The 21,311-nt window shown below is 42.6% G+C and overlaps 1 pseudogene; it reads left to right on the top strand.

Annotated features, from left to right (window-relative positions):
* Positions 1-5,412: 5,412 nt before the first annotated feature.
* LOC114610953 lies at positions 5,413-20,498 on the top strand (annotated as a pseudogene).
* The last annotated feature ends 813 nt before the right edge of the window (positions 20,499-21,311 follow it).

Below are 21,311 nucleotides of genomic sequence, written 5' to 3'. Positions count from 1 at the left end.
TCAGTTATGTAGCTTTAAATAGAATTCATGAAGGCAGGGAACAAATCGCTTGGGTGACCATTGGATCATTAGTAGTCAGTGCACTACCACAGCACGTACGGTGGGCACTCAGGAAACATTTGATCTTTAAACAGTAGCAGCTTTCACTCCAGTGAAGGAGGGAGATGGGCGTCAGATACCTCACTGCAGCGGGAACTCCCTGGTGCTCTTTGGAGATGTGTGCCAATGAGGAGAACAGGTAGCCGGAGAGGCTAGCTGGTGAGATTAGTCTGTTCTGGGGAGCAAAAGAAAAGTTGAAAGATCCTTTTGATCTGAGAGCTGAACACCAAGCAGTTTTTAGAGCGGGAAGCAGGAAAAGCAGAGACAATGATGATTACGTGTCATGATATGAGATAAGAAGAATGACGTAAGTAGGAGGTTGGCTCAGCCAACATCAATGCCCAGGACAGGAGGGTTTGCACTCTGAGGTCTGAGGGCTTTAGTGCTCAACACTGTCCTTCTAGTCTGTCTCAGGGCTAAAACCATCAAGTTCAGTTTTAGGAAGGCCATAGCGGGTTTAGAGAAAGGAATACCCACTAAGTGGTAGAAATATTGTGAATGAAATTAAAAGAGCTAAGAAGCAGCATGGCTCTTCTAGATGGAGAGAGAACAGATAACCTGTTCAACAGAGGCTTGCTGTGATAGATTATGGGGACTTTTGAGGTACAGCACCCATAGAATTGTGTCTTCGAATGCTCGGCCCATAGGGAGCAGCATTATAAGGAGGTGGAGCCTTGTTGGAGAAAGTTTGTCACTCTGGGACCAGGTTTTGAGGTCTCCTATGCTCAAACTACACCAAGTATGTCACCAAGTCCCCTTCTACTGCCTTCAGATCAAGACACAGTATTCTCAGATCCTTCTTCACCACCATGTCTGCCCGGATGCTGCCATGATTCCCACCATGATGCTAATGGAATAAACCTCTGAAACTGTTAAACGGCCCCAATTAAATGTTTTCCTTGATAAGAGTTGCCGTGGTCATGGTGTCTGTTCACAGTAATAAAATCCTAAGACATTTAGAAATTCAGGAATAAAGGAGGTGAACAGTTTATGGTAGAAAACATTAAGTCAAATCATTTAATGAGCCAAGAATAGATGACCTCTCATTTTAACTCACAAAACTCTGTGACATTGGAACCTCATAACTATTGTACCAATTTTATAAATGAAAAGGTTGAGTCCCCGAGAGATGGAGAAGCATGACTAAGACACAGTAGTGGTGGTAGAACAGGAGACAATGTGGGTAGGATGATTTCTCATCCTGTACCAGGAGGGGAAGAGCTGGGCATGAGAATACTTTCTTCTTTCAACAGATTTATTTATTTGCTGTTTTATGTGTATGACTCTTTTGCCTAAATGTATGCTATGCACACTATCTTCCTGCTTGGTACCAGAGGTCAGAAAAAGGGTGCTAGATTCCCTGGGACTGCAGTTATGGATAACTGTGAGCCACCCACCGTGTGAACACTAGGAATCAGACCTAGTTCTTCCAAAACAGCAAGAAGCACTCACTTTAAATTTCTGAGCCACCTCTCTGGCCTCCTCTATTGTGTCTCTTGTTCTTTTTAGGTTTAGAGCCCGGACAAAGGGGCTCATCACTATTCTATTTTATTAAGAGTGCAGTCTATTGCACAATTAGGCCTGCCCTTCACAGTGTCTCCACCCCCATCTGCCATGTGCACCTGACAGCCTGCTCAGCAGTGGATGGCTATGTTGAGGTCAGCCGATGACTTTGAGATTAATTATTGCTCATATTCATTTAACAGAAAGCATTCCCTATTGGATTCTATCTATTTGAGTTTTTCAGACTCTTTCTTGTGTGAGGGCTGAGCATGAATTATTGAGACACACTCACCAGTAAGACAGTGACATTCAGAAACATAGTGAGGAGACAACAAGGCAGCAAAGGGCACAGTAAAGTCAGCAAGTGTAGAATGGGTGTTGAAACAGGGAACAGCTGGACTACTACAGTAAATTCTGGAACAGGAAAGATATGACAGGCTTCATGAGCTCTGGGATCAAATAAGCTGCAACCTGACTAATTTTTATCTTTGAATTATTAAGAGATACTGGATTATCATTTTGTCTCAGGCCTTCTGTATCAGAAAGACAAAAGTGAGCACTGTGGCAATGATTATGACTAAAAAAAGAAATACCCTGGAGATTTGAGAGGTTCTAATATTGCCAATCCTCTGTGCTATAGACTCTCCAACCACAGCCAGAAAAGGGTCCTGTTCACAGCAGTCTCTATAGAAAAGAAACCACATTACTTCCATTTAAAACTTCCAGCAGCTCCCACTGTCCTTAGGCCAAGGCCCTGTATGGCCTTGAACTGAACTTTTCAATATATCTCTCCTTGTCTCAGAGATGAGCAGCAGGTCTGTATCAAGTCCAGTAAAGAATCTGCCAGAACAGTGGTTGACAACCTTCGTAACGCTGTGACTCTTTAATATAGTTTGTTCCAACCATAAAATTATTTTCATTGCTACTTCATAAATATAATTTTGTTACTGTTATAAATGGTAATGTAAATATATGATGTGCAGGGTATCTGATACGTGACACCCCCCCCCAGGGGTCATGACCCATAGACTGAGAACCAAAAAACTGTTCTAGAAACACCATCTAAATGCAGTTTGGCGCCAAATGGTTATAGAGAACCAACTCTTCTCTGAGATCACTACATGCATTTGGAAAGCTTAAGGTACTTGGAAGTGGGTGAAAGACTAGCCCCTCAGGGGATGTGATGACAGAAAGAGTTAGGTATGAGGAAGTCAGTGAAGGAAGGAACAAGGAAGCTGATCTTCTTTACCGTAGACCCTTGGCCTTGATGAATCAATATGATGCTTGAAACCAGAGCTAAAGCCAGGCTGTGGAACACAAGGATATGGCCTTCCTTCTGCTCTTTTATGTGGTGGATTTCAGACACCCATTTAAACAAAAGCTGAATAAATATTTAAAGGATAATATTTTAAAGGTTACTGAACTGTAGGGCTTCAGAACTAGGCAGCATTCAAGTCTAGACTTGCCTCCATGGATTGATTTGTTTTTGAGGCATTATAACAACAGGCACCTGAAAAGTGATTTCTTTTGCCTAGAAGGTGCTTTCTTTCCCTCAGTATTTGTGGTCCAGTCAGCTGTAGCCACACTATTAGGATCAGAGGGACAAGAGAGGATTAGAGAAACAGTGGGTACAATGCACAATAGACTTCTCTCTAGTTCCAAAAAAAGAGTTTCTGTAATTTCGGGAAGGATGAGAATGAGAACGTGAGTTCCACCTACCTTGTACTCCCATGGCTCAAGCTTCTCCAAGATAAGGAGCATCTTCACACTCCACTCTCCCTCAATCCCTCTCAACTGGGCCTGACCTGCATTATCCAAGACTGGGGACGTAGCTGTCTGTTAATTTTACCAGTTAAGGACTCTGAGTCCTCCCTGTGTGGTGGTTTGTACACACTTTAAGAATTATTTATTTCATGTATGTGAGTACACCGCTGCTGTCTTTAGACACTCCAGAAGAGGACATTGGATCCTATTGCAGATGTTTGTGAGCCACTATGTGGTTGCTGTGAATAGAACTCAGAGCACCTAACCACTGAGCCAGCTCTCCAGTACCTTGTACACACTTTAAATGGATTTCTGTGTCTGGTAAAACTAGTATGGTATCAACTGCAGAGGTGACAGGATCAAGTGAGACAAGTTAGTATCCGAAACCACAGTTGCATAACACATTTTAATTATTAACATGGTAGGTATCTGGTGCTTGACATTATTTTGAGCTGCTCATCTCACTAAATGCTTCATGGAGATTCCTTACACTGAACTCTAAATAACCTGCTGGGCATCCCCCGCCTCTGTATTACCTAATTTCCTCCTTTCCAGGACTTCCAATATGCAGCCAAGATGAAAACGAGGAGAGCCTTTCAAACTCCCCATCCCAGGCCCCATCAAATATTTTGCATTGCAAACAGACACAAAATACCTCATGATAGAATATTCTATTATATTTTCCTGAAAGGCTATTTTAAAATATTCATCTACCCTGCTTAGTAAAAGGTGACCAGTTTATAAAGCAGGTGAACAAGTCTATGAAGCTCTCTCTTGAGCCATAGAGGAGTGTCAGTCTGTGGAAATTTATTGTGCGAAGTTCATGAGGCCCCAGGATCTTGGTGATAGCGGTTGAACATTAGCGAGGATTGTGCTGAAAGCGAAGCTGACACATGTGGGAATGAGTGAGCCCCTGTGCTGCCTTTCTGCTCTTTTCAGAAAAGATCATAGCATATTAATGGGAGGTACTTCTGACCCTTCCTAGGTGGCTGCCAACTGAGTTTGAACACTAGCCTTCACTCCCCCACATTGGTCTATTTGGCTGGAGTGCAGTGAATTTTAACAGGATCTTTCCCTCCACCCTTCTCTCCCTCTCTCTCTTACTTTCCCTTTTGATTTATTAATTCACTCCAGAACGTTTGTGCTCTTCCACAACTGGTCAGGCTGGTGCTTCTAAGCAGTGAGGACACTGAATATTGGTAAACTAGAAGTCACCACAGCAGTGAGAAGAGATCAGCTCTTGCCTTGTCTGTGTGGGGCAAAGTCTTCTGGAGAAAGAAATCTTCCCCTAACAGCCAAGTGATGATGACACCAGCCTGTAAGAACTGGACAAGGACATTGATATGTGCTTGTCAGGGGCTGTGGAAAGAGTATGTGAAGGTCTTCTGAGTCAGTGGCAGGCAGGAGGACCCCATAACTTACACTATAACTGCCTTGTGCCCTTCTGGCAAGCCGTGCCTACCACACCTGTGCTGAGAATGGCCTGCTCATAGGTAATATCACACTGGCTACCTCCTGTCATGATCAGAAGAGACTTTGTGATGTCATCTGGCCTTGATCCTAACCAGTCACTTCCAGTTTGCACAAATAGAGTTCTCAGCTCTGAGAAGCAGAACAGCTTGACCTAGAGCCAGTGCTATGAAGGGTGGAGTTGGAAGCAAAACCTGGGACTTTTCTTTTCTAAAACACATCCTCTTTGTGTAATACACAAAAGGTGGCCTTTGGTACATCCTCAGGTCTGAAAATGTGACCATCAAGCAGGTGCCAGAAATTCCTCTAGGGGATAAAGATTGCACCTTAGAAAAGAAAGTGATTCTTTTCCTTTGTTTCCACTGTAAAAACAGACATTGATCAAGGTCTGGAATACTGAAAATGCTTAAGACAAAAGCAAGGAAGTGGGGAGACCAATGGCTTCATAAAGTTGTTTTTACTGTTTACATTATGAATACTCCCATATCTTAAAATCTTCAATTTCTTAAGCAAATATACAGTAAAGAAATACTCTTTTTTTTTTTAAAAGTAAAGCAAAGACTCCTTGGAAGGGACAACCTCACTTTATCAACAACACAAGAATATTTTATTAAAATATTTACTTTCCTTTTAAATTATTTGTACATGTACATTTCTGGATCGGAGAATGTGCATGTAATACAGGTGTCTACGAAGGGCAGAAGTGTTGGACATCACAGAGCTGGAGTTAGAGAAGACTGTGAGTTGCCAGATGTGGCTGTTGGAAATTGAACTCAGGTCTGCTGGAAATCAAATGCAGATCTTCTGGGAGAACCGTCTGTGCTCTACCCACTGAGCCATCTCTCTAGCCTTCAGTGGGTACTTGTGTTCTGCCAAGAGAAACAAAGGAAGTGGGACCAAGCCAATGAAGGTAAATATGGAGAGGCAGACACTGAACCTCAAAATTGGCGGCATTCTTCAGGTTCTCAGAATGTCCTGGGCTCACTATAAAGAGCTACAAGTTTACACTCTCTGAGCCTCACTGAGTTGTGGGGTTTTCCACCCTCTATGATATATCTTCATACCCACTGACGTGAGAGTTTCACCTCTAACAAAACATTTGAAATTCCCTTCAGTAGAAAGCACCCAGTCTCTTCTCAGGCCTTGTGGTGAGATCTCTGTAAGTAATTACTCATGTCAATCTTGTTCTTTGGTTAATTAGGCTTTCGTTTCTTACCCCTTCAAAAATACCCCCACCTCGCAAACTACAACTTCTCAAGAATTCTAGCTCAGTATGTCGTCCCTCCTGTGGGACCCAGTCTAGTGCTGTGTACATCGTAGGAAATTAATAAATGATTAAATGACTAGCATGAAAATGTGTTTTTCCTGACTTAAGAAAATCTTTAGTGGAATTTCACCATAAATAGCCACCATAAGGAGGTTTTTTTTTTTTTTTAAATTCAAACTGAGCTTTTGAAGGACTGCTGTGGGCTTGATGAGTTTTCTTTGATAGGAAAAGAAATGTAACCCAAATACTCTCTCCTGTGCTGAGAGGCATCATTTCAAGAGACTGAGTCGCTCACAGACAAACATTTGAAATTCTGTACTATGTGCTAAGCCAATTAGAGGCAATTGGATTTATGAATTTTTTATTTTTCTGATTGATTTTCTATTTAGTTTTCCTGAATAAGTACTTAAACATCTTCCTATAACATTCACCCTTTTTCTTGATTTCTAGTCCTAGAGAACCAACTTTTCAGCAATTTATGAGCCCTTCATGCATCTTTTCCCCCTTCCACTTCTTTTAAAGTAGTTTATTGAAACACTCTTCAGATAAAAACCTTGAAATCATTAAGCAGATCACTGTTCAGAATCACATTAATTCTTCTATTTTTCTCCTTAAAAGATGACTGGTGGACAGCTTAGAATAGCAATGAGGTATGGTATTTATCTATAATACCTCTTTCGTGATGAATAGCTAATTTATTCAGAAATCCCATTACTTGGAACATTTCAATCATGGTGGAATGAGGGCTGATCTGGTCCTCCTTCCCTGGGGACATCCAGTACTGAGGTGTCCAGCTGGTGATGTTTCCTGAGTGTAAGCCCCACAAAGCTAAAATCGTGAGCAATCACTTTTTAATTCCTAGACTAAAATAGACTGCAGGAACTCAGACCACAGCCATCATCATTTTTTCCCCAGGAAGTTCAGCACCTGTCCCAACTTCTTCTTCCTGCTTAAATACTCCCACGACTCTTCTGGTTGGCTTCCCCCCTGGCATTGGTTTATGGCTTTGTGCCATACCAGCCTTGCTAGAAGCATGTCCGAGATGCAGACTCATACTCCACTACTCCACTCCAGAACTACTGGATCTGGATTTGCATTTTCATAATACTATGTATGGTCTAGCTGTGGTTTGAGTGTGTTCAACATGGTTTCTTGTGTTTGGATTTTAGCCCAGATGCCTTCATGTTGGGAGACAGAGAAGCCTAATGAAGGGAAATTAGGGGTCTAAAATTGATGAGTATAAAAGGAATAGAAGGAAATAACTCTGTTCCCTGAACACTGAGTCAATTCTTGGAAGAGGTTGATGTAACAAAGCAATACTGGTTCCTCCCTGCCCTCTGGCTTTCTGTCTTGCCATGCCATCTCTCCCTTTCATATAAAAGATCTCTACTGTTACTATCACTATGATACAATGTAGCCAGAAGCGTCCTCACCAGAACTAGTGCAATATTATTTGAATTCCCAGCTCCCTACACTGTGAGTTAGACCAACCTCTCTTCTTTACAAATTGCTAAGACTCAGGTGTTTTGTTATCAGAACAGGACTAAGTATAGCAGATTCATATACACATTACAGTTGTGAAACACTGCTACAGATTTTAGAGATGGAGAAACTGTTTCAGATCCTTTGGAGTTCACAAGTAGATGAGGCAAGAGAGAAAAAAAGAAATCCTTCTTAGGAAACTTGGATAGAGATCAAGAGAAAAGTGATTAAGAGTGATGCTGAGAATGTTAGAAGGGAAGAAAAACTTCATACATTGCATTTTTGCCAAAAAAAAAAAAATTGCTCTGGGCACCAGCCTTTCTACTTGGAGCCAAGAGAAACATCATCCAACTGTGTAATTTGAAATAGAAACTGCTGTGTTTTTTCCAACTTTACTGGGGTGGAGGGGGTGAGATCAGGAAGGCCGACCCAGCAAGGCAGGACCTCCACTTCCCTGTTCCTGACACATTGCAGTCCCACAAACTCTGTTTTCTATTTAAGAGCTGGCTTGAGGAAGAATAAGCCATTTCCACTGCTGTTTTTCCCTTGATAAAGTCAGTGAGTGCTCGAATGGCAGCAATCAAGACATGGTGGGGGTGGGAGTGGAGAAGGTGTATTCTAGCTTTAGTAGGTCAATGAGTTGGTTTCTGTTGTTTGTTGATTGGTTGGTTTGTTGTTGTTTTCTGTTTAATCCTCCTGACCTAAGCCTAGAGGCATCTGGACATCTGCAGAGGGGGAGTTGGTAAGTACAGGGCTTAGCAAAAGGCTACTATTTCATTTTCAGAAGATGTGTCATCAGTAACGACAATATCTGAAAATGAGACGAGTCTCTGGCTTGACACGGCTCTTAACATTGTACAGCATGAGGCTCTACTGATGGATTGCTCATCGAAAAAGCTCCAGACAATGACATTGCAGTAGCAGGAACGAAACATACACAGGCATGACTCTGCTGTGCCTCCTCTGACCCACACTTTGTCCATAGATGCAATCAGTCAAGTGCGCTCATGCAGTTGCACACACATCCTGAGCTCAAACTCTACTCTGGATAAATGCCAACACCCAGAGAATATATCTTTGTGATCCAGGAAACCCAAGGACCACAGCCAGATACTGTGCTGAGGTGGCGGGGCTTCCGCTTGGCCAAACAAGTGAAAAGGACAGTGCAGAATTAGAAGGGGAGTCAGGGCACAGCGTGTCACTTGCCACTCCCATAGCTCTAGAGACAGACTGCTATTAATCACTCTGACCACATCTATCAGGCTTCTCTCATTTGGTCACAGCCCATAGTCACAGCGGCACAGCCAGGGTCTCCTGATAAATCAGATACAGCAATTCTATGATATAGATGATGCAGGTGAGTGGGGGATGGGTGTGTACCATCTTAGCTATGAATCCCTGCTGTTAAAAATGGAGCAAAGAAATCTGCTGGTTGCCAAGCAGGTTGCAGAGTTTTAATTATGCACATGTGGTCTTTCTAACGTCTTTCTTTCCTCATCTCTCTTCACATCTCCATCTAACATAAACCATAGTCCTACATGGAAATTTAATAATACTCCTCTTCTCAGACCAAGAGACTGAAAATCAGAGAGGCTAGGAAATATGCCAAAGACTATACAGGTGATGGTGAAGCTAGTGTATTTTGTTCCAGGAAGATAGAGGAAGATAGATGGTAGAGAACTGAGTTAAGGTGGGAGCAAAGATAAAAACAAAAACAAAAACAAAAACAAAAAACAAAAAAAACCCACAAGAAAACTCCCAAACCAAACAACAACAACAAACGGGGTGAGGGGTGTATTGATTAGCTTTTGTCAACTTGACTTAAACTGGAATCACTTGGGAAATGAAAACATGGATTCATTCCCACCAAAGGTATGTCTATGGGTGTTTTCTTAATCGATAATTCATGCAGAAGGACTCAGCTCACTATGGGTGGTGCCATCTCTAGGCAGATTGATCTGAACTGTATATGAAAAGCAGCTGTGTAAGCCATGGAATGCAAGCCAGTAAACAGTGTTCCTCCAGGGTTCCTGCATCAGTTGGACTCTCTCAATGATGGTCTGTAACCTGTAAGCTGAAATAAACCTTTTCCTTTCCCAAATTTATTTTGGTCAGTGCTTATCACCCCAATGGAGAAGAAACCAGGATTATGAGGAATAGTCCAAGCATAAGAAGCAAACTACCTTCACAGCTGAGATTCCTAGGTTACAGCTTTGCCACATTCAAGCTGGTGACTCCATTCCAATCATCTAACCATGGATTCTCAATTTATAAAATGAAGGTAGTGATCTCCAGCCAACTGCCTCATGCTTTTCAGTACGAAATGAAAGTGGATGCAGACAATCTCCAAAGCTGGAGATGTGCAAATAGGAGCTATTCCTCAGGCTTTAGAGAAGCTGTGGCCAGAGTGGCCAGCGGATGGACTAAGTCACAAAGTCCCTAGGTGTGTACCTAAATGGGATAGAAGCCTTAACAGTGAGAGCCTGTGGGTCTTGCGGAACTAACTACTGAAATAAAGGTATTTATCATCATGGAGACATGAAGCCATCTTTACACTGAGATTCCAGAGAGCAGAAATCACTTCTGCCACATCCTGTGTAAAATAGCAACCAGTGATTTTCTCCCCATTATGGGAGGATATTATCAACTTCAGCATTGTACCTTAACTTCATATAAATGACAGTCTGGGACAGAGTGAGGAACGCAAGTATGCTGAATGGTCCCAGGTTGAGCAGGAGGAAACAGGAGTTTGGTTCTGATGATTCAGCAGAGAGATTAACAGTGGGGTAATTCAGAAACAAGGCAATCTGGAGAAATGCTGTTGTGAAATAAACTCCAGAAAGAAGAAGCCAGAATGGAATGTGGTGTGTTTGTGACAGAAGGAACAAGAGTTCGTCCGGGTGGTTTCTGTAAAGGGAGGGGACTGAGCAGGAATGTTGCTGGACTGAGTGGCTGGAAATGAGATAGGACTGAGCTGAATTTTGAATAGGTGAGCAGGAAAACAACACTGTCTTTGTAAGCACCAAACTTCCTAGTGTGTGCCTAAAGAGAGCTGATTTTCTTTCTCCAGTGATTGTCCAGGAATACTTTCCAAAATTTAGAAAATAAATAGATAGGCCCATATCCAAAGACTATCACTCTAGTGAGAAGAAAGCAGCTAGCCTTTCTTCTTTGGTTCCCTGGCATGGAAGAGTGGGCTAAAAGGAATCCCAGAAGCCATAACTACATGGGAATCTCAGGGATTTGTGAAAAGGGTCTTTGCAAGTGGGATTAAATTAAATATCCTGTGAAGAGATTATCCTGGATCAGCCAGGTAAGGCCAGAAACCAACAGAAGTTGCCTTGACAGACAAACAGGAAATTATATACATAAACGAGGACACCTGGTGAAGGAGGAACCTTCGAGCAATGCCTGAAGCCACCAGAAGACAGAAGATCACCCTCACGTACAGCTGCTGAGAGCTGGATTACAGACTCCCATTCTCTAGAATTGGAAGAACAGACAGTTCTGTTTGCGATGCTACCAAACTGAAGGCTATTCACAACAGCTGAAACTGTAAACAGATACAGGTGATAACAATAAAGTCACGAGAAGTCTCCTGATTTCTCTCTTTGTATCCAGGAAGTGCATTCTTAAGAACCGAGGAGACAGGAATTTTGACCTGTATTTACTCTGCAGAGTTTTAGAACCAAAGAAAACCGAAACCGTTCAGGACTTGTTCTTGACACAGGAGCCCAGTGAAAATAAGAACCACTACTGAAGGTTTCAGAGAGGGGACAGCCAGAGGTTTTAGTTGTATTTCTGCTGTTGACTTCATCAAGTTCCAGTGGATACTTTCAAACCATTCCATGGTCACACAGATGGCCTTGGTCAGATTCAGTGGGTCACAATACAAAGCAAAAAAATAAAAAATATGACCATGGATGTGGGAAAGAGACACGTGAGGAGAGGTGGGGGTGAGCAGAAGAGAAGAGAAATATGAGAGGCAGAGTGAACTATATCCATTGAGTTGTAAAGGAACAAATTTAACAAAAGTTACAAAAAAGAGAATGGAAAGAAAGGAAGGAACAGGAGCCAGTGTAGAAGAGTGAATGCCGCAGATGAGGAACTAAACACAAAAGTGTAGGTGGACATACAGGATCATGCTGAAACTCCAGTAGCCCTGGGAATTCAAAATCTGAGCTCAGAAGATTAAGACATGACAGGAGTTCCTCAGGCTTGGATTTGGACAGCAGCCCCGCCATCAGTTGCTCTGTCATTTGTCCAACCTAATGTTTAAAATGCAAATGACAAACCTTCCTTCACAAACTGGCTGGTGTAAGGTCTAAGGTATATTACAGAGCATGTGTGTCTTCCTGGAGGAGCTGGGAAAATGGCTTCTGCTGCTGTTGCTCAAAGACACAAGGATCACAAGGCATGCCTGTGTGACGTGGGAGCCATGATTCTTCTAGAGGAGAAGCTACCTCATCTATGCAAAGCAAAGTTCTCACTCCAGCTGTTGCTCAAGATTGAGTCCCTGCAGGAAGTTGACTGCTGTGTGTAGCAGCTACCTTTCTGTGTGTGCTCTGTGAAATGACAAGGGCTAGAAATATATAAACTCCACCTCCCAGACTCCTCTGCCAGTGGGTTTCATTATAGACCATGCCCAAGGGCTGCCCTCATGGGAAAAGAGTGGATAATCTGAGGCTGGATAGCAAAAATCAAACACTAAATCTGAGGGGCAAGTGGACCATGCCACTAGACAGAAGAACTGGCCATGTTGAGGGAATCCAAACCCTGTGAAATGCACAACTGAATGCTGGGTGTGGGCCCAGCTCTCTGCTAAAGTCTACCTGCTCTGGAAAGTGTAACTACTACGAGCACCTCACTGAGAGGACCATAGCAATCAGCCACTTAGCATAAAAGCCTGGCATTCTCCTTGCTAATGAGATATGGGCCCTGAGTGTTCAGCCAATGAGCTTCCCTTCCTACAAAAGGTATTTAATCCCTGGTTCACTCTGAGTAAGGTGTATGCATTTACATTGGCCATCAAATAAAGCAGTTTGGACAAGCAGGGACCATCTCTTCATCAATGATGGGGGTGCGAGGAGGTTAGTCACAAACAGCCATGCCTAAATCTCCCGAGAAGGCCTTCTCTCTCCCAGCTCCTCAGTACTCTCAGCACTCACTTGGAACTAAACCCAGTTCCACCTCAGTCCCTGGATCTACTTTGTTTCCTGACTGGCATGCAGAATCCTGAGGGGAAGCACAGACTGCGGACCCCTATTCCAAAATCCCAGCCGTACCTCAGCAGCACCCTGGTACATAGGAGACTGGGGACCCCAAGAATCGTCCCAGACCCCAGTGTTTTCCACCAGTGGAAACAAAAGCTGAAGACCCTCATTCTGTCTCTCCTCAGTGGCCTGTGGACGGTGCTCCAGTCACACCAGCAGCGCAGCCTGGCATAACTCCATGGAGGTGTCAGTGGTAGAATATCTGTCCAGGGCCATGGCCTATGACTGCTGGCTTGTGGAACATCTAAGTAGGCAGCAAGGATCAAGAGTCAGAAGCAAGGAGGCTCCTGGAGGGGAAGACTTCAGAACCTGATGTCTGTGGTAATGGTTCCCCCTAAACTTCACTTCTAAATTAAATTTTTCTTTATTTGAAATGCCTAGGATGTCTTCTTTTTCATGACATCAATTCTCTGGGAAGGCATGGGGAGTCTAGGAGCATAGTTTGAGGGGCTCAAGAAAACCTTCTTCATTAGCAGATTCAGCCTGGCATTAAAAATTACAGATAAGCCTCAATGGAGACACTGGGAAGCCTATAGTGCTGGCTTGCATAGCTACTGAGGATCAGTGAGTGCAACACAGCTCAGGATTAGAGGAAGTGCTACAAGGAAATCGAAGGGAAGGCAAGTATCAGTGACCAAAGGTCACGTTTACTCAGTGTTCTGGTTAGTTTTGTGCCAACTTCACACAGGCTGTCTGTCATCTGAGAAGATGCAACCTAAGTTGAGAAAATGCCTCTATAAGATCAGGCTGTAAGCAAGCCCTAGAACATTTTCTTAATTAGTGATTGATGTGGAAGGGCCATCCTATTGTGGATGGTACCTCCCTGGGCTGATGGTCCTCTATTCTATAAAAGCAAGACATGAGGAACAAGCAAGTAAGTCTCCATGGCCTCTGAATCAGCTCTTGCCTCCAGGTTCACTCCTGGTTTGAGTTCCTGTCTTGACTTCTCTCAATGGACTGTAACACAGAGCATGTAAGCCAAATAAACACTTTCCTCCCAAGTTGATTTTAGTCACAGTGTTTTGTCACAGCAATAGTATCTATTACTCAGCAAGTCTTGACTGTATCATTTTACTGGATTTTTAAAATAGTAGTAAAAGGCACTTAGAGTGAATTGTATGTTGTCAACATTGGGTGCCGTTCTTCAGGTACTATTATTCAGCATGCTTACTGCCATAGTCTCTCACTCATCTGAAACTTGTGAACTCTGCTAAGCTGGCTAGCCAGTGAGCCCTATCTATATCTGCCTCGCAAGCACTGGAATTGCAGGTGCCCACAACCATCGTTGGCTTTTTTTCACTAGAAATCCAACTCAGGCCCCCATACATGTATGCCAACTGAACTATCTCCCACCATCTTATCACCCTGTCTTAATCATTTTTTACGTGGATGGTTCAAGGGCATTAGGTATGTTCACGTTGATGTACAGTCATCTCCATCATCATAATCTGCTTTCAGACTTTTTTTTTCTTAATTTTTAGATAAGTTCTCATTAAGTAGTTCTGGCTGACCTCAATGGCATAGTCCTGTTGCCTTAACTTTCCTAGTGTTAGGATCACTGTGCCCAACCTCAGACCTTTTAACATGTTCCCAAACTGAAAGTCTTTTTTACAAGTATATGATAACTAATTGCTCATGTCTTCCTATTCCTATACCCTGGTTGCCCCCATCTTGCTTCCTGTCTCTATGAATCTGACCAGTCTAAGAACCTAATATATTGATACAACTGTGCAGTGATTTTGCCTTTCGGGTTAAAAATAGTTTCATCTGGAATGATGTTTATCCACATTGCAACATATGTCAGAACTCATTTAAAGTTGAGTTTTTGAGATGGGTGTATCACATCTTATTGAACACTCATCTCTCAGTGGGTTTTTGGGTGGCTTCCACTTCGCACTATCGTGAACAGCACTACTGTAAAAAGAGCCACTTGGACCTGCTCTTTGACTCCTACTCAGAATTGCTGACTCTCGGGGTAACCCTAGGCTTAATTTAGGGGGAACTACCCCCACTGTTTTCTACACTAACAGGCTTCTTTCATTTTCCAGCCAGCGTTGTACAAGAGCTCTGATTTCTCCACATCCTCTCCGAACTTGCTGTTGTCTGGGGTTTCTATGAGAGCTGTCCTAACGAGTGGGGATTGGTTCCTCATTGAGAGTTTGATTTGCATTTCCCTACTAGTCAATGATGCCGAACATCCTTTTCAAATGCTTACAGGCTTGTATGTATCATCTCTGGAGAATCGAACTCAACTTTGAAGATGAATGAAAAGGAAAACAAAGACACTCAAGTAACTAAGGAGGAAAAAGAAAGTGACTTCTTCCCTAATATGAGTTTAAGAAGATGGAAACTCTTTTTTCACAAAGAAGGTGTGAGACCATGTGCCCCATACACACTGAGTGCAAATGAATGAAGACTGATCTCCCATCCATACGTACTGGGTGCAAATGAATGAATAATACTGGTGCTCTCCCAGTCAACTAAACTCCATCCAGATGCATACAACAATACAAATTCGAACAAGTTGCCAAATAAAATGCACTTAGAGTTCAATGTCTATTGAAGGGATCCATACAACCCTATGGGAATAAAATTTCCCTTATCCTTCAATTTGTGCCTAGATGATGTGTGCGTTTAGGCTCCCAGGGCAGGAAGGAGAGACTGGTTTGAAAGGGAGAGTGAATCAATGAACTGAATATAGAGATCTGATTTCTGTTTCTCTCCCACATCACACAGATGTCCAGGAAGGCAATCTCAGCACTGTGCAGAAGAAAGGACTCTTGCAGGCAGGAGGGAGACAGATCACCTGTTCATGTGTACAAAGGGCACCTGTCTGAGATGGGAGCTCTGGAAGGAGTCTATCTGGAAACCCAGACATAAAAGAAATCCTCTCAGCTTTCAAATTTCCCTCCCCCTCCCTCCTTGTGTTTTTAGTCTCCAGTGTGTGTGCAAACTATTTGAGCATCTGAGACCTGACTCATCGTCACTCTCTCCAGCTTCTATTGAGCTGTGTGCCATTCACAAAAGAATAGCAATGAAGTTAATGAATGGCCAAGTTATCTAAAATCTATATCGAATATCATTGCTAGCTAACAAAAAGGGAAAAGAAAAAAATGTTCTAATGGTAAGTACCAGCAGAGTGACATGTGACAGATGCCTAATGTATGAATGAACGATGGGCAAATAACTGAAAATCTAAGTGCCTACCATTGGCCCTGAGTCCCTGTAACTCCTCCATAGTTAATGTCCTTAGAGACTGTCTACTTGTTGGCTTTCAGGCCATATAGCTATGTCACCTTCACTTACTCCTGGCTCACTTTCCACTTTCCATCCATCACTAGGAACTATATCCCATTGCCTTCCGATGACATCAACACCGCTTCTGCTCATTGCCAAGGTCTATCCCCTGGTTTAGTTTGGACCTTGTCACCTGCCTCCTAACTCTCCTCTTTCTCACTCTGTTTCTACACTTTTGTAAATCCACTAGAATTCTAACACAGTGACCTTTCTTCCTATCAAATCAAATAACAACAGGATCTCCTGTATCTAGATGCCTATGTAAAGCATACACAAATACTGCAGGTACAGGGGTAGAGCCATTTAAAAAAATATATATGCCTATATAAAAATGAAAAATGTACCATCTGTCTAGGAAATGAAATATAATCACAGACGAGAATTAGAGAAACATATATGATATGACATGGTCTATGATTGGCTCTGCTGCTATACCCTGGAAGGTCTGCATCCCTGGTCCATGTTACTGACATCATGGTTTACACATTAGAATAGCAGCAGAGAACTTGAAATGGAGGAGTGTTCTCAGCATCCCCACCAGATTGAGTGGTACATTATGCCGACTTCTATGAATAATATGAGTTTTTATGTTGACCATCTGCTTTCCTTCTGGGAGTTTAAAATTTTGATATGTACCAGTCATAGCAAGACTGTCCATGACATCAACTCTCAATTCAGACACTGAACACTGAGTCTCTAAAGTGTTCCCCTGGTAGATGACATTTCCCAGGTTGTCTTGGAGAATTAAGATGCAACAGTACCACCAGAAGCTCTACTTAGCTTCTTTTAGGATTTGTACCATGAACCTTTTGCCCTGGTGGATCTTGCTGTCTTTGCATTGTGATAAATTTTAGCTGTGAATAAACTAAATACAGAAGTCCTTCTAAAAATCTGTAGAATCCTGGGAGTGCACACATACACAATGTTTATACATGCATGGGAAAAGTCTAGAACCAGTGAAGACTTCTAATTCTTACAAACAGGTTAAAATTATCACTTTCTCTATTATTGTGTTACTAGCTATAGTTATGGGCATATGACTCAGTTTTAATTATGTGTAGATTTGGTGATCTGCCTTAGAAAACAATTGCTCATATGAGCGATCCCATATCATAACGAGTCCCTTTGAAGAATGTTCTGTTTATTTTCCTAAACATCTCCAATGATTAACATTGGACCTGGCATCCTATAGGTGACAGAAATAATGATGTTCATGGAATTTGAAAGGAGGCAAGCAGATATACATATAAGTGACTCAGAAATAACCTAAAAGATGTTATTTGCATCTAGACTCTTCTGTCTAGTTTCAAACTTTCAATACCTTTGATTTCTCAGTTTAATTCTTTTCAATTTTCAACATCCCCCTGCTTGCATTTGCAAGAGAAAAAGAGAAGGCAAAAAGGAAGAGGAGAGATAGATGCCCATGGATAAATGGCTACAGTTTAAATTTCCCCTCTCTCAGCTCAGCCAGAGGCAAGCAGCTGGCCCTTTCATTTGACATGGTTTAGCCTAAAGAGTATAGTATGTCTTCCTTCTCAAAGAAATCTCTGCTGGCAGCCTGGCTGCTGTATCAAAGAACGTCCTATGCGTGTGCTAGGGAGGGCATGAAGCAAATGTGGAAACTTTAAAAATTCTCTTCCTTTTGAATATATGCTGTTCTGAAAGAGAGATTAAATACATGGTTAACTGTAGGGTGAAACTATGTAGAGATAAGCACGAGCTAGTGTTTATTCCTTACCTCAGGCTTTGATAATATAGAGCTGTATTTAAAAGTTAGCTGGCACATACATTTAAATCCTGCAACAAATTCCAAGGGTTGTTAGAATGTAGAATCTAAGTAATCAAAGATACTCCACTAATGGGTCCAGAGGAGGAGGATCTTGGGACACTATGAAGAATAAACTCTGCCTTAATCTCTAGTCTACCATTCAAACTGACACCAAACCAAAGTTCCTAAAGGTCTGTTATGCTTAACCCTGGGTAAACATATACTATATAAACAGACAGCAATGAGATGGCTCCAAAATGCATGCTTTACATATGCACATGAATTTTGTATCGCTGTGTCTCAGCCAATCTGTGAAGTGTTCCCACTAGAAAAGGAGTACATTCAAGTGGTCAGGCTGGCCCTGCTCAGGTTCTAAGAATAATTTACAGACATCTAGAGCCATAATTTAAATAGCAGCATAGTTCCTTTCTGGGCTACTGCTATGTGGGCTTCCAGCTTCCTTCTCAAATAGGTTTTAATCCTGGTGAAGAAGCAGAACCTGTTCTCTCTGAGTGCTGCGGCCTGGCAAAAAGGTGAATCTATCGACTCCCGAAACAGAGTGTAAGTGTCTTCTTGACATTTTCATTACTAATAGTCATTTTTCAAAGTAAATTCACACTTCAGTTGCTTCTTAGTGGTCATAAATGGTTGTCAGACCTTGCCCAGGGTTCATCTAGATATCCCTTTGAGATATTCTTATTAGCAAGTGGACAGATTTCTTCCACTTGCTATAATCTATAATCTGCCTCAGCCAAATAAAAAAGGGGAAATTCCCATGGTGATTTCTTCTGGGGTTGTCCCTGGGAATCCTTCAAATGGTTTTAGCTGATTAATGAGGAAAAAAAGGACTTAAAGTGATAAATCTGGATTTAGAAATCAATGCAAAATAACTAAGCACTTATTTGAATAATAAATAGTTTGGGGAACACAGCTAGCAGAGAAAGAGTGCAGATGCCCTATAGCTGAAGCAGAGCGAGCTAGAGGAAGCAGGAGAGTAATTCAAAAAGATGCCCCAATGGCCAGATTTTACTTCATACCAGGTGACTTGGAAAGCCAATGGTAGGAGGCACTGAGCAGTAGGAGGACGTGGTGTGATTTAACTTTGGTTACGAACAACAAAAGGTGAAACAAACAGAGAATTGTTGGAGCTGATTGAAGAGATGATAATGTTTGGATTAGGGTGGGAAAGTTGGAATGGGGAGACATGGTCTTACTCCCAGTGGATTCTAAAGGCTGAACCATCAGGATTAGGTGCCTTGTCGGAAGTGATATAGGCATGAAGGAAAGACGGCAAGACTGACGCTAAGGTTGTGCTTATGAGAAACTTCAAGTAAGCTGCTGGCATACTTAGTCTCCTTTAACTAAACATGTCTTCTGGTATGCTTTTCTACATCAGTGATCCTGGAGGTTGAGACCTTAAAGACTGACAGCCATTTTAGCCTCGGTCAATTTGAAGGCTGTGTCTACAGCGTACTTCCACTGAAGTCACCTGCCATGGGCCACCCAGGAGCTCACCAGGACATGGAGTATACTCACATGAACAACTGAGTCATTTCCAAAGCAAAGGAAGAACGAGTCTGCATTTAGATGATGTCAGTCATCCATGAGCTTCTAGTGTAAGCATATGCAGCATCTAGCTGGTCCTTCCCTTGGACCTCTACTGACCTCTGGGTAGCAGGAAGAAAGATATGAAGATCAAATGCTGTTTTCTGGGTATGATAGAGCCATTGCAATCTTAAAACCACAAAAGCTGCTTTTCCTCTTCCGGGGACGGTGCTTAGAGTGAAAGGTGCTCAAGATGGTCCAGCGTTTGACATACCATCGTAGGCTTTCCTACAACACAGCCTCTAACAAAACTAGGCTGTCTTGAACCCCTGGCAACAGGATTGTTTACCTTTACACCAAGAAGGTTGGGAAGGCACCCAAATCCGCATGTGGTGTGTGCCCAGGAAGACTGCGAGGGGTTCGTGCTGTGAGACCCAAAGTCCTTATGAGATTGTCTAAGACAAAGAAGCATGTCAGCAGGGCCTACAGTGGATCCATGTGTGCCAAGTGTGTCCGCGACACGATCAAGCGGGCTTTCCTTATTGAGGAGCAGAAAATCGTTGTGAAAGTGTTGAAGGCACAAGCACAGAGTCAGAAAGCAAAATAAATATGCATTTTTTAAGTAATAAAAAAAAAATCACAAAAGCTACCTGCACTGGACCTGCTCAAGACAGCCCCTGCCAATGATCAATGTTTACAGACAGGGAAGACACTTCCTCAGGGCATAATACTCCATCCCTGCTGGAGTGTTGGCTCCAGAAGGATTCTTGGAGACAGGAAGTCATTGTCTTGAGTTGTGGAAGCATTGGTTGATTCCACTGAACTCCTACGGTTATAAGCCCGTGATCACAAAGACCACCTCGGTTAAACTCAATGAGTCACAAAGCAAAAAACGACATGACTGAGGAGAAAGGGTTTGTAGGGAAGGTAGAGTATTGTTGGGGTAGGAGGCAAGAGTAATTGCCATGCATTTTGTATGTACATATGAAAATGTCAAAAAAATTAAAGATTTATTTTTGCTATTTTTAAATTGTGTGTAGATGTGTGTTTGTATGTACATATGGGCACATAAGTACAGGTCTCCATGGGACCAGGATTCTCAGATTCCTCTGGAGTGGGAATCACATGCATTTAATTAATAATTTAAGTAATTTTGTGGGTCCTCCGCCCTGAATAGTATCCAACTGCAACACCTCCCCTCGGCCTAGGGAGAACGATAGACTTAGGAAGATTTCAAAAATATAGAGCCTCAGACACAGCTTCTCCTGCATTGGCTGCAGAACATTCCTTGAGCTCCCAGAAATTTGTAAGGATAGGAACTACATGCCTGCACCAAGGCTGGGAATAATAGCCGAGAAAGAATGGACAGTGGGAGCTCTTCAAGAAAATGCAATTTTTCAAGAAGAGACAGGATGCGTGCTACAAGGGAAACTACAGAGAACCCAACTTGCACACTCAGGGTCCAAACACAGCAGAGACACCCCCAGGTAGGGCCGAAGTATCAAGTGGCAGGGACAAATTTAGGATGAGTGGGATAGTAGAGAGCCTCACTAAGCAGAGGAATCTTGGAAAGGTTAAAATACTGAGAGAAGAGGGTTTTTCTTACTTAAAAACTTTTTAACTGTAGTATTTCCCTTTGAGTGAGGATTAAGTTGCAAAACGAGAGCAGCTATGCTAATCAGGCTGAGATGAGCAGGAGGCCAGCATTTTGCCCTGGGTTTCTGCACACACAGTCTCTGCTGTAGTCCTGTCAGCCCCAAGACACCCTTAGGATTTATGACCTTGGTGTCAAAGCATAAACGCAGCTAAGGCAATGAAGCCAGCAGGGCCCTGGTTCCTGCTA

Source organism: Grammomys surdaster, unplaced genomic scaffold (assembly GCF_004785775.1).
Source record: "Grammomys surdaster isolate TR1022 unplaced genomic scaffold, NIH_TR_1.0 126066, whole genome shotgun sequence".
NCBI lineage: Eukaryota > Metazoa > Chordata > Mammalia > Rodentia > Muridae > Grammomys > Grammomys surdaster.
The sequence above is the reverse complement of the archived record's forward strand: the minus strand, read 5'-3'. Positions and strand labels throughout refer to the sequence as shown.